This window comes from Carettochelys insculpta, chromosome 24 (genome assembly GCF_033958435.1).
Source record: "Carettochelys insculpta isolate YL-2023 chromosome 24, ASM3395843v1, whole genome shotgun sequence".
NCBI classification, from domain to species: domain Eukaryota; kingdom Metazoa; phylum Chordata; order Testudines; family Carettochelyidae; genus Carettochelys; species Carettochelys insculpta.
The window spans coordinates 13,353,932-13,367,252 of NC_134160.1; positions in this window are offsets into that span (position 1 = coordinate 13,353,932).

The window sequence follows — 13,321 nt, forward strand, 5'->3', positions numbered from 1 at the left end:
CTCCAGCCCCTGCGGGGCTCTATGGTCACCGTGTGCAGCAGCCCTTAGCCCAGGGCTTCTGGCTGCTGCTGCTGCAGCTGGGGATCCATGCTGCATGCACAGGGTCTGCAACCAGCTGTCGGCTCTGTGGATCTTGTGCTGTTTAGTGCAACTGTGTCTGGGAGGGGCCCTTTAAGGGAGAGGCTTGCTGTTGAGTCCGCCCTGTGACCCTGTGTGCAGCTGTTCCTGGCACCCTTATTTCTGTGTGGGCTGCTTTGGTGTGTAGACACTCCCCTGCAGCGCCTACTTTGATGTAGTGCTGCCCAACGTCGACGGCACCAGCCCTGGAGGATGTGTAGACGTTATTCATCGAAATAGCTTATTTCGATGTTGTTAAATCGAAATAAGCTATTTTGATGTAGCATTCGTGTGTAGATGTAGCTTCTCTGTTACTATTCAGTAAATCACCAGGAACTGACAGTGTTTACCCAAGAGTTTTGTAATAACTTAAATGTGGAATTGCAGAACTAGTAACCTATCCTTTAAATCAGCTTCTATACCAAGTGACTAGATGATAGCTAATGTGACAAAAGTTTACAAAAAAAGAAGGCTTTAGAGGTGATCCTTGCAGTTACAAGCTGTTAAGTCTACCTTCAGTATTGGGTATATTGGTTGAAACTACAGTAAAGAACAGAATTGTCAGACACAGAGATGAATGTAGGTTGTTGGGGAAAAAGTCAGCATGGTTTTTGTGAAGGGAAATTATGCCTCACCAATCTACTAGACTTCTCCAAGGGGGTGAGAAAGCATGAGGACAAGGGTAGTCCAATGGATACAGTGAATTTAGATGTCTAGAGAGCCTTTGACAGGATCCCTCACCAAAGGTCCCTCACCAATCCTCTCATGGATTGATAACTGGTTAAAAGATAAGAAAGATAGGGTAGGAATAAATGGTCGGTTTTCAGAATAGAGCTACATGAATAGCTGTGCTCTCCAGGAATCTGTTCTGTGACCAGTTCTGTTCTACGTATTCATAAATGATCTGGAGAAAGGTGTAAATGGTGAGACGGCAAAATTTGAAGATGACGAAGCCGCTCAAGATAGCTAAGTCCACAAAAGACTGTGAATAGCTTCAAAAGGATCTCATGAAACTAGGTGACTGGGCAACAAAATAGCAGATGGAATTCACTGTTGATAAATGCAAAGTAATGCATATTGGAAAGCGAAACAAAAAAACAGTCATGTAGCACTTTAAATACTAACAAAATAATTTAAGTGATGACCTGTTGTGGAACAGACCCAGTTCTTCAGATCTGGAAATTCTGATGAAAGTAAACTTGCACAAAGAGAATTTAACAGAAATATGGAAAAAATTAAATGAAATTGACAACTCAGTTCCATAGAACAGAAGGTGGGGGGAAGACAGGGAAGCAATTGATATTCACAGTCATCTCAGGCAAATCACTTAATAGACACTTCCCCAACTTACACGGAGCTTGTCTTCTTGTGCAACCCCATGTAAGTCATATTTTGTATAACCTGGGGAGCCAGTGCTGGTCAGTTTCTCCACTCCTGTCACTGGCGGCAGCCAGTGGGAAACCGCTCCTGTTGGGGCGGCAGCCTGACTCTCTCCACCCCTGATAGGAGTGGGGTAGCAGCCTGACTCTCACTGCCCCAACAGGAGCAGGGAAACTGACAGCTCTCAGCTGCCGCCCTTGACACGAGTGAATGCCAGGCATCTGGTGCCATCTCTGGTCACTTTCCTGGCTCTCCTGAGAGGCAGGCAGCTGGGAGCCAGGCATGAGCTCCTTGCCACTCAGAGGCTACGTCTACACTAGCCCCAAACTTTGAAATGGCCACGCAAATGGCCATTTCGAAGTTTACTAATGAAGCGCTGAAATGCATATTCAGCAGCTCATTAGCATGCGGGCGGCCACGGCACTTCGAAATAGACGCGGCTCGCCGCCCCACGGCTCGTACCAATGGGGCTTCTTTTCAAAAGGACCCCCACCTACTTCAAAGTCCCCTTATTCCCATGAGCTGATGGGAATAAGGGGACTTCGAAGTAGGCAGGGTCCTTTCGAAAAGGAGCCCCGTCGGGACAAGACGTGCGGTGGCGAGGGGCGTCAAGTTCGAAGTGCTGCGGCCGCCCACATGCTAATGAGGCGCTGAATATGTATTTCAGCACCTCATTAGTAAACTTCGAAATGGCCTTTTGAATGGCCATTTTGAAGTTTTTGGCTAGTGTAGACACGGCCCCAAAGGGGGAAAAAGACCTAGGATATCATGGTATGTGGCAGGACTCTGTGGCTATGTCTACATGATGGGAGCTATTTTGGGATACAACAGTATCCCAAAATAGCCACCCCATGTCTATGCAATGTGCCTGTCATTTCAAAATATTTTTTTGAAATTATCGGCACGCTATTTCAACATCCTTGTACACCTCATAGCAGGAGGAGTAAGGGATGCCTTGAAATAGCACTTCATTTTGCCATGTGGCCCTGTTTAGGCAGTGACACATGTCGAAATAGCCTATTTCAAAATTGACTCAAAATATGCTACACAATATGCACAGTGCAAACTGCATAGTTTATTTTGAGTTTAGACTGTCGTGTAGCCTTAGCCTGGAAGGCCAAGAACACTGAATTTAAAAACTAACAAGAACTCCTGTGGCACCTTGTAGACTCACCTCCACATTAGCATCTGACAACGGGCCACATCCCCCCTGACTGAACTGACTTGTTTTCTCCTCTCTTGATGTTCATATTAACTGCCGATAATGGGCCATTTCCACACTGGCTGAATAGACCTTTTCAGCGCTAGCCCTCCTCTTTACGGAGATCCCCTCTTTAAATCCTCCTCTGAACGCCCCCCCCCCCACCACATATGCATCTGATGAAGTGGGTCTTTGCCCACAAAATCTTATGCTCCAAAATATCTGTTAGTCTATAAGTGCCACAGGACTTCTTGTTGTTTTTGAAGATACAGACTAACTTGGCTACCTCTCTGATACTTTAAAAACTAAGTAAATGATGGGAAAATGTGGGGGCAGGAGGGGTGATCTTAAATATGGCACTAGAACCACTAGAACAGACAAAGTTAATAAGCCAAGCATAAGAAAAGGAACATACTAGATTTAAGAGAGGTCTGCAGCTCTAGGGCAGTGTGGGACATAGTGCAATGACAGGAAAGGTAGAAATAGGCTGAGGCTCCAGATCATAGCTGATGCACCAGCTACTCAGGGAAAGGGCTGCTTGGTGTGTCTCCCAGCCAGGCTGTCATTGTTCCTGCCTGTTATTACTATCAATATTTTATAACTGCTTTGTGTTCTGCAGATGCTTTATTAGCAGTATATCAATAGCTCTTCGTGTTTCAAGTAGCAGCTAGAGACCCACACAAATCAGGGCCCCTCTGTACTGGGAACTAGCCAACTACAGAGCAAGGGATAGTCCCTCTGAAGAACAGACAAAGAAAGGGGTTTCATCCCCCTTTTCTACCTGGGGATCTGAGACACAAAGAGACTGGGAAAACTTTCAAATCACTTAGGAGCCCTAGTCCCATTTGTAAATAAGGATTAAGCACCAAACAGCATCAACACTGCTGGCTTTGAATTAGACTTTGGCTCCTTGGGTCTAGATTCCCAAAGGGGCAGCATCATGGCTGACCAGAACAGTGAACAGGCATTTGAGAATTACAACACATTGACACAGGGGTAACAAAGGTGTAAGGAGGTATCACAGTCAGGGTTGACATGGTAGGGGGTGATCCTGCTTGAAGCAGGGGGCTGGACTAGATGACGTCCTGAGGTCCCTTCCAGCCCTATGATTCTGTGATCACAGTCCCTTAAACAGGCTGCTGGAGAACAGAGACCAGTTTCTGTTTTACAGTTCACCTCCACTTTAACTTTGGCAAGTCATTCCCTTTTTTATCTGACGAAGTGGGTCTTTGCCCACAAAAGCGCCAATAAATCTGTCAATCTATAAGGTGCCCCAGAACATCTCGTTTTTGCATATACAGACTAACATGCTACCCCTCCGATAATTTCTGTGCCTTAGTTTTCTTGGCAGTGAACTGAGCTCCCTTGTAAAGTGCTTTGAGCTCTGCTAATGAAATGTGCTAGATAAAAGCCTTGTGTTTTTATTATAATGTGCCAAGGTTTTATTTTATTGCAGGTGGTGCCACACTACAGTCAATGATATTGATGGAACTGTGTATCTGTCCCAAATAGCACTTATGCTCTAAGCTAGTGTGAGCCAGGACAGCTCCATGAACTTCACCTTTGGCACCAAGTCCTTGCAGTCACCATAAGTGATCTTGTAATGTGGGTGACCCTGAAAGCCCATAGCAACTCAGCAGGTGAACTCCATTTTGTGGTGAGGTGCATGAGTGTTAGCTCTACTGATGGGACTGGTTGACAAGATGCTGATTACATGGAATGTTAGAGAGCTTAACCTCCTCTATCACCAAAACTATAGCCCACAGAAAGGCTGTCCAGGCTGCTTTGGATTGCATTGAAAGCTGAGTGGCCCCTTCAGAGTGAGACCGGCAGCATTCCCAGCTCAGCCGATTGGTTACTGGCACTTGCTTTAGACAAGACTGCAGGGCCTTGATCTCCAGACATGCTCAGACCCGGGCAAGAGCTAATGGGCCAGCGTAGTCCAAGATCTTGCGTCAGCCCCGTCAGGATTGAGGAAATGAATTTTTAGCCTCTCTGAAGAAGTCTTTTATTTCTGATCAAGCTCTGAACCAGCAGTGAGGCAGAGCTCTGGGGTGACTTGCAAGGTGAAACCTCCCTGTCCATCCTGCTCTGTACCCAGGCCAAGGCCACACCTGGCCAGTGACAGAAGATTTCCCTTGAACAACACAGAGGGGTGTCAGGAGCCGACAGTATTTTGCACTGGCATCAAGAAGACAGGGGAGAACCTTCTTGCAGTGCCCAGAGGAGGGGCTTTTCCCTCCCTTTCACTACAGGAGACTTACTGCAGGGTCTAGAGATGCCATGCTGTCCCAGCTGCTAAAGGAGTAAAGCTGCCTCACAGCGGGGGCTGGCTGGTGGCCATACAGCAGCTGTAGAGATCTAAAAGCTGATGTTCACAAAGGTGGGGTGGCTGCTAGAGGGGCAGATGATCCCCCAGGAGCAGGGGCCTTTAGCAGTGGTCTGCCAGGACGCTACCCAGGTAGCTGGATGTCTGAAGAGGGTCATGGAGCCAAGTCTGGGGAAGAGCATTGCAGGAGACGTGTGTCAGGAAGCCAATTCCAGCTGCTTCAAGCAAGGGCCCTGGGCTAGAGCCCAGAGCAGTGGGTGAGTCTGGATTCCTGTAACAGCCCCAGCCATGGAGCAAGGGGGCCTGATTCCCAGGAGGCTGGACTGTTGACCCTTCACTAAGTTTCAGGGGCAACGAGTTAAATGGGCCTGTGGCACCCAGGCCCCAGGAATATTCCTGACCTGGGGACCCTGCTACACCAAAGTTCAAAGCCAGCTCCACCCTGCCCGCCAGCCATGTGCATCTCCCCTGGTTGCAGCCATCACTGCTGGTACCGCGAGGGGGCTAACGTGGCTTCCTGCCTGCTCACTCTGGGCGGCTGTTGACATGCCCTGTGGACCCTGGGCAGTGTGGGGGTGGGGTGTGTATCTCTGTATGCTTCCCTGACCCTGAATGTACCTGTGGCCAATGGGAGCTGTGGGGGAGACCCCTTGGCCCAGGAACAGCTGCCCAAGCTGGGTGGGGTCATTTACTAGAGCTGACCAGGTAAGTGCAGTGTCCCACACCCCTACCAGCTCCTCCACACCCTCTTCTTGCCTCCAAATTCCCACCCAGATCCTGCACCCTTCACCCCCAATCTCCTGCCCCCAGCCCAGAGACTATACCCACTATCCAAACTGTCCTAGAGCCTGCACCTCCTACTGCATCCCAATCCTCTGACCCAACCCAAAGCCCACTCCCCAACTCCCCCCCAGCACTTGCACTCCAACCCCTCTCGTGCACCCACACTTCCCCCAGCACCTGCATGGCAATCCCCTGCCCCAACCCAGAGCCTGCACCCAGCATCCAAATTCCATACCAGAGCCTGAATCCAACCTCCCTACCCCACACAAACCCCATCCGAGAGCCAGCGCCCCCCTCCCACCCAAACTCCCTGTCATGCCAATCCATGCTTTATGAAAACTGTCTTGTGACTATGAATATGCATAACTCAAAGATGCCATAAACAAGTACCTTATGTAATATGAATTTAAAGTCGCAGTCTGCTGAATGTGTTTTACCTATATTTGTGCATGTATTGTTCTTGTGTGTAAAGTTAGAAATATGAAGGGTGGATCTGTTTATAAATCTAAATGTGCTAATGAAAGCCATCACTGAGTGGCCTGGTGATCAAGTCAATGACCTGCGAATAGCCTTGTTTTTCCTATAAACCCAAACTTTGGCTGGTTCTTGAAAGACATGGGGCCAGGACACGTGATGCTGACATCCATTTTGGATCCATTAATTTTCCCCTCAAGGGCTACGTCTACACGTGCACCCAACTTCGAAATAGCTTATTTCGATGTTGCGACATCGAAATAGGCTATTTCGATTAATAACGTCTACACATCCTCCAGGGCTGGCAACGTCGATGTTCAACTTCGACGTTGCTCAGCCCAACATCGAAATAGGCACAGCGAGGGAACGTCTACACGCCAAAGTAGCACACATCGAAATAAGGGAGCCAGGCACAGCTGCAGACAGGGTCACGGGGCGGACTCAACAGCAAGTCGCTCCCTTAAAGGGCCCCTCCCAGACACACTTTCATTAAACAGTGCAAGATACACAGAGCCAACAACTAGTTGCAGACCCTGTATATGCAGCACGGACCCCCAGCTGCAGCAGCAGCAGCCAGAAGCCCTGGGCTAAGGGCTGCTGCCCACGGTGACCACAGAGCCCCGCAAGGGCTGGAGAGAGAGTATCTCTCAACCCCCCAGCTGATGGCCGCCATGGAGGACCCCGCTATTTCGATGTTGCGGGACGCGGATCGTCTACACGTCCCTACTTCGATGTTGAATGTCGAAGTAGGGCGCTATTCCCATCCCCTGATGGGGTTAGCGACTTCGACGTCTCGCCGCCTAACGTCGATTTCAACTTCGAAATAGCGCCCAACAAGTGTAGCCGTGACGGGCGCTATTTCGAAGTTACTGCCGCTACTTCGAAGTAGCGTGCACGTGTAGACGCAGCTAAGGTGACACAAGCTTGAACTAAACACAAAGAATTCTCACCTTGGGCAAAAGGGACATAAAGGATGGGAGGGATGAAGAATAAGGCAGTTGCCAGATGCCAGGAATGACCCCCCCACACCACCACTTCTTACTATCTAAGATTCCTGCTGGAAACATCTAAGACTGAGCAGGGGGAAGAATCGGGCCTAATCTAGGAGGCAGCTTAGTTTGTGAAAGAGGTGTTTGGAACAATTGTTTAGGGTGAGAATTTGTACGTAACAAGTTTCTTAATGGACTAGAACTAGCTATCAGTTTTTGTTCATTTTAATTTAGGGACACACAGGGACAATGAAAACCATGAAGAAAGAGTTGATAGTAAAGTTTTTTGAAAAAAAAGTGTCGCTGAGGGGAGGGTATTTGGCTTCCCTCTTCACTATACAGCTTGGCTGCATATACACTACAGTCCCCCTTTGAAAGGGGAATGCAAATGAGTCAAATTGGAAATGTAAATGAATTGCTGATTTACTTATCTCGTGCTTCATTTGCATGATCACATTTTCAAAAGAGAGTCTTTCTAAAGAAAAGCAGCAGTGTAGCCAGGGTTCTTTCGAAACAAAACCCATTTTCGAAAGCACCCTTGTTCCTAATTCTTTTCAGGAAGAAGGGTGCTTTTGGAAATGGGGTTTTATTCTAACAGAACCCATCTACACCGTTGTGAGTGCCAGGGACTGGACTCAATGGCCTACCGCGGTCCCTTCCAGTTCTATGAAACAGGTGTATGTCCATATAAAATTGCTACATTGTCTTTCCAAAACATGCACTGAACTTATAATGGAAGCAGGAATCTCAGCTGGCCTCCACCTGCATTCCCTGTGTTTTCTGGGGAGGGGAAAAAACGATGACGAAAGAGAATAGGGAGGGTGAGGAAAAAGATTTTATAATTGTAATCACAAGGATTTTGCAGAAAGCAGCAGGTGTTTGCAATTGGCAGCAAGTCCCCAAAACTATTTTTGGCAGGGGGGGTTTCAGTGGTGGGGGCCAGTTGAAGTAGTCCCCCGTTGGCAAGAAGCCACTGAAAATCTCAGCTGCTAGAGGAATGCATATTTGGGGGTGGGGGGGTATGGTCTGTAGTCTGTGGCTGCAGAGCCAGTTGAAGAGGTTCCCCCAGGTGACAGCAAGTCCCTGAATGTCTCAGCCACTGGGGGAAACTTCCCCCTGGCAGCAGTAAGCCCTCCCAGTCCTTGTGGGGGGCTTGGGATGTGGGCGGTTTCAGTTGGGGGGGCAGTTGAAGTAGTCCCCCCTTGCAGCAGCAAGCCCCTGAATATCTTAGCTGCTGGGGAAGACTTCCTCCCAGAAGCAGAAAGGCCCTGAAAATATTTTTGGTGGAGGGTCAGTTGAAGGAGTCACCCTGTGCAGCAGCCAGGCCCTGAATATCTCAGCCCCTGGGGGAGACCTCCTTCCAGCTGCAGCAAGTCCCTGAAATTATTTCCTGTCCTTGGTGCCCTAACCATGCACAAGCCAGGACATGGTGCTGCCTGGCAGCATAGTCAGCACTGAAGGGCAGGCATGTCCTTTTATTGGGTTGGGGGGTACCCAAGTGATGTGGCTGAGCTCAGGAAAGACCCCGACTGCATGGCGCCTGCGGGGGAGGGGAATGGGGGGGTGCACACAAATATAAACTGCTGAGAAGTTTCTTGGCTTCTTAAGCAAGCATGACCCCCACCACAGCCTTGTTGCCAGGCAGGGGAGCAGCTGGTGCCAGGCAGCGCAGAAAAAAATACCAAGTATAGAGGCAGAACCACAAACTCTGTGCTGGGGCCATTTGAATGGTAGATGAGCTCACAGCGCTAATAATGAACAAATAAACCTTTCCTCAGGCTCTCATACAAACACGACCCCACAGCCACAGGCTTCTTGGTCCTGATTTGAAATTCATGGTGCTCCTGTTACCTTATTCCCGCACACCTGAGCTGTGTCTACACGTGCACGCTACTTCGAAGTAGCGGCACTAACTTCGAAATAGCGCCCGACGCGTGTAGCCGCGACGGGCGCTATTTCGAAGTTAACTTCGACGTTAGGCGGCGAGACGGCGAAGTCGCTAACCTCATGAGGGGATCGGAATAGCGCCCTACTTCGACATTCAACGTCGAAGTAGGGACCGTGTAGACGATCCGCGTCCCGCAACATCGAAATTGCCGGGTCCTCCATGGCGGCCATCAGCTGGGGGGTTGAGAGACGCTCTCTCCAGCCCCTCAGCTCACTGGTGGCCGTGTGGAGCGGCCCCTTAAAGGTCCCCTCCCCCTCCCTTCCTCTGCAGGAAGCTGAGGGAACGTGCAGGCTGCAGCCTGCACACGCGGCCAGCCTGCACCACCCTCAGCCCCACACAGCTGCGATGGCTGGCCGGCAGCTCCCCCAGCGCCCCCAGGGGACCCCCCCCAAGGGGAGCCAGGGCAGCCAGGATGGCAAGCGGCAGCGGGGCCCCTCCTGGACGGAGGCTGAGCTGCGGGACCTGCTGGGGCTCTGGAGCGAGGAGGAGGTGCTCCAGGTAATGGGGAGCAAGAGGCGGAACGCGGATGCGTTCGCTCGGCTGGCCGACGGCCTGGCTGCCCAGGGTCACCCTGCCCGCACTCCTGATCACGTCAGGAGTAAGGTGAAGGAGCTGCGGCAGAGTTACTCCCGGGCCCGGGATGTGGCCAGCCGATCTGGGGCCGCCCCCGTCACTTGCCCCTTTTACAGGGAGATCAGGGACATCCTGGGCTCCCGGCACACCTCCTCCCCTCCGGCCACCCTTGACACCTCGGCCGACGAGCCCCAGCAGGCCCTGCAGATGGAGTCCGCCCCGGAGGCAAGCCCCGCACCCCGGGGGCCCCCCCTGGAGGCCACCCCCGGGACATCGCGGCAGGAGGAGGAGGAGAAGGAGGGGGAGGGGGGCTCCTCCTCCGCAGAATCCGGGCTGCAGATCCTCCTCCTGCCATCCCGGAGCAGCAGCAGGGCCTCTGCCCCCCGGGGATCTCCAGACTGTGGGAGCGGACCGACAGGTAGGTACCCCCCTCTGGTGGACGCCCCTGGGCTTGAGGGGTGGGGGTAAGAGATATGTGTCCAGGGCCCCCCACATGCTCACATGGCCATGGCCCCAAGGACACCAGGGCCACGGGCCTCACAGCACTGCATCCATCAGCCCCTGCCCCCCCGACCCCGCATGACAGTGCCATGCCCCATCCCCGGGCCAGGGGGAGCGGAACCTCGAGGGGCCCCCGGGAGGAGGTGGGACACCCCTCAGCAGCAGCATGTGATGGAGTGGGGGGAGTGCCAAAGGGAGTGCCAAAGGGAGACTCAGGCTACATATGAGCAACAAGAGCCGAATAGCTCCCAGGGGCAAAGGAGGATCCTGGGGCTACAGCTGGCAGGTGACACCTCTGCCCTGAACAAACAGGAGGGAGGAGCCGAGCTGGCTTGGACTTGGGGGGCGAGGGCGGGGGACACAGGTAGAGGCTAGGGGAAGGGAGATCTGGAAGGCAGCCAGCCTGAGGAGGGGGAAAGCTACATCCCCGAGGGGCACCCCTTGGGGTCTTCTCCCCAGGATGGGTTGGAAGGACTGTCTCTTCCGACAGCTGGTGCTGTCACTCCTGGGAGAAACTGGGCATCTGTGGCCTAAGAAACCTCTCCTGCTCTCAGACCCTGCGGGGTGAAGTGAGAGTCGCGCCCACCAGGGGACGGGGTGCAGGGCCCTGAACCCCATCCATCACAGCAGCATCGCTCCAGGGCAGCCCCTCGGCCGAGGACCGACCGGCCCCACGGCGGGCTAGACGGCGGACCCCGCGCCACCAACCGCTGACGGTGACGGACCCCCAGCTGCTGGCCATCCACCGTCGGCAGCTGGAGGTCGCGGAGCAGCACCTCCAGCTGCAGGAGCAGGCGCTGGCCTGGCGCCAGGAGGCATGGGGGGCCTACATGGAGACATTTAACCGCTTGGTGGACTACCTGGCCCCCCATGCCACACCGGCTGCAACATCGCCCGCCCTGCCTGCTCCTGCAGCCCCACCACCAGCTGCTCCGCCCGTCGCCGTCCCGTCCGCCGTCACCCCGCCACCCACCGGCGAGGGCCGGAGCGCTGAGGGACCCCTGGAGCCACCTGACACTCGCCGGCCACCGTACCTTCCAGTCCAGCCCGCTCCCACCCAGCCACAGACCAGGTTGTGACCGCGGCGGGGCTCCCGGCCGCCAACGCCCAGTGCCGGGCTATAGGGGCGAGGGGCCCGGGACGTGGCCCCCCCCCCTTGTGTATAGTTGGACCCTCTTGTTTTCGGCCCCCAGTTTGCCCCGTCCCCCCCATGTAAATAGTTCTCCCCTTTATCCTCCCTGGTTTTCTTTTTATTATTGCAGACAGTTGTTTCTTTGTATTGTTTTATTTTTGTACATATTGCTTTTGTTCAACATTTGTACATAGTTTTTGGTTTGTGGTTCAAATATTTATTTACAGTTAAAAAAAAAAAGGTTCGGAAAGAAAAAAAAAAAGTTTACGTTCAGCCACAAGTGCGTGCTGTCATTTGTCCAGGACAAGTGGGAGGGGGTTGCGGTGGGGTGCTCCATGGTGTAGGCGTTGGGGCAGGAGTGTGGGGGAGGAAGGGGCGGGCAGTAGGGGGCCTGGGCAGAGTTCACCCCGCAGCCTGTTCATCAAAGTGGGCCCGCCCGGACCCGGGTCCCCTCGGGGTCCACCTGCCGACTGGGGGCAGCAGGTGGCTGGACGTGTGCCCTGGCAGCCTCCGCAGCCCAGCCCTGGAAAAAGATCTCCCCCTTGCTCTCGACCAAATTGTGCAGGGCGCAGCAGGCACCCACAATCTGGGGGATGTTGTTGGGGCCTGCATCCAGGCGGGTCAGGAGACATCTCCAGCGTTCCTTGAGGCGGCCAAATGAGCGCTCCACTGCCTGGCGCGCGTGGTTCAGGCGCTCGTTGAAGCGCTCCTGGCTAGCGGAGAGATGGCCCGTGTAGGGGTGCATGAGCCACGGCTGGAGGGGGTAGGCCGCATCTGCGATGACGCAGAAGGGCATGGTGGTGTCCCCCAGAGGGATCTCCCGCTGGGGGATGTAGGTCCCCGCTTCCAGCCGGCGGCACAGGCCCAAGTTCTGGAAAACCCGGGCGTCGTGGGTGCTGCCAGGCCAGCCCACATAAATGTCCTAGAAACGTCCCCGGCTGTCCACCAAGGCCTGGAGGACGACAGAATGGTAGCCCTTTCGATTCAGGTATCATCCTCCACTGTGATGCGGGGTGCGGATGGGGATGTGAGTCCCATCCAGAGCCCCGAAGCAGTTGGGGAAGCCCAGGGTGGCAAAGGCGGCGATGGTGGCATCTGGGTCCCCCAGCCTCACGAGCCTGTGCAGGAGCATGGTGTTGATGGCACGCACAACCTGCAGAGAAAGCACATGGGACAGCCCCAATGAGGGGTGAGCAGGGTGTGCGTGGCCCTGCCCTGCCCTGCCCTGCCCTGCCCTGGCCCCCCTGCCCTGCCCTGGCCCCCCTGCCCTGCTCTGCTCTCCCCCCGTGGGTTTTCTTACCTCCATGAAGACAGCCCCGACGGTGGCCTTGCCGACACCAAACTGCTGGCCCACGGATCGGTAGCTGTCTGGAGCGGCCAGCTTCCAGACAGCGATGCCGACCCGTTTCTGCACTGTGAGGGCACGCCGCATGGCGGTGTCCTGGTGCCTGAGTGCGGGGGGTGAGCCACTGGCACAGCTCCATAAATGTCTGCTGGCTCATCCTGAAGTTCCTGACTCCAACTCGTCCCACTCCCCAAGCACCAGCCGGTGCTGGTGGGGTAGCTCCACAGCCGCCGGCGTGTGAGGCGGGGTGGGGGGCGGGGTGCTGCAGGGGTAGGGGTTGAGCCCTGCTGCCCTGGGGGCATCTCCTCCTCTGGGGCAAGGAGGTGCTCAGCTGGGTGGACCTCTAGCTGCTGCTGCTGCTGCTGCTGCTGCTGGGGGTCCATGACTGCGGCGCCCAGGGTCTGCGTGCCTATGGCTCCTCAGACCGCGTGCTGTGCAGGCTGAGTGTGTCTGGGAGGGGCCCTTTAAGGGAGCGGCTCGCTGTTGCCCCGGAAGCGCTAGTCCGCCCAGTGACCCTGTGTGCAGCTGTGCCTGGCATCCCTATTTCGA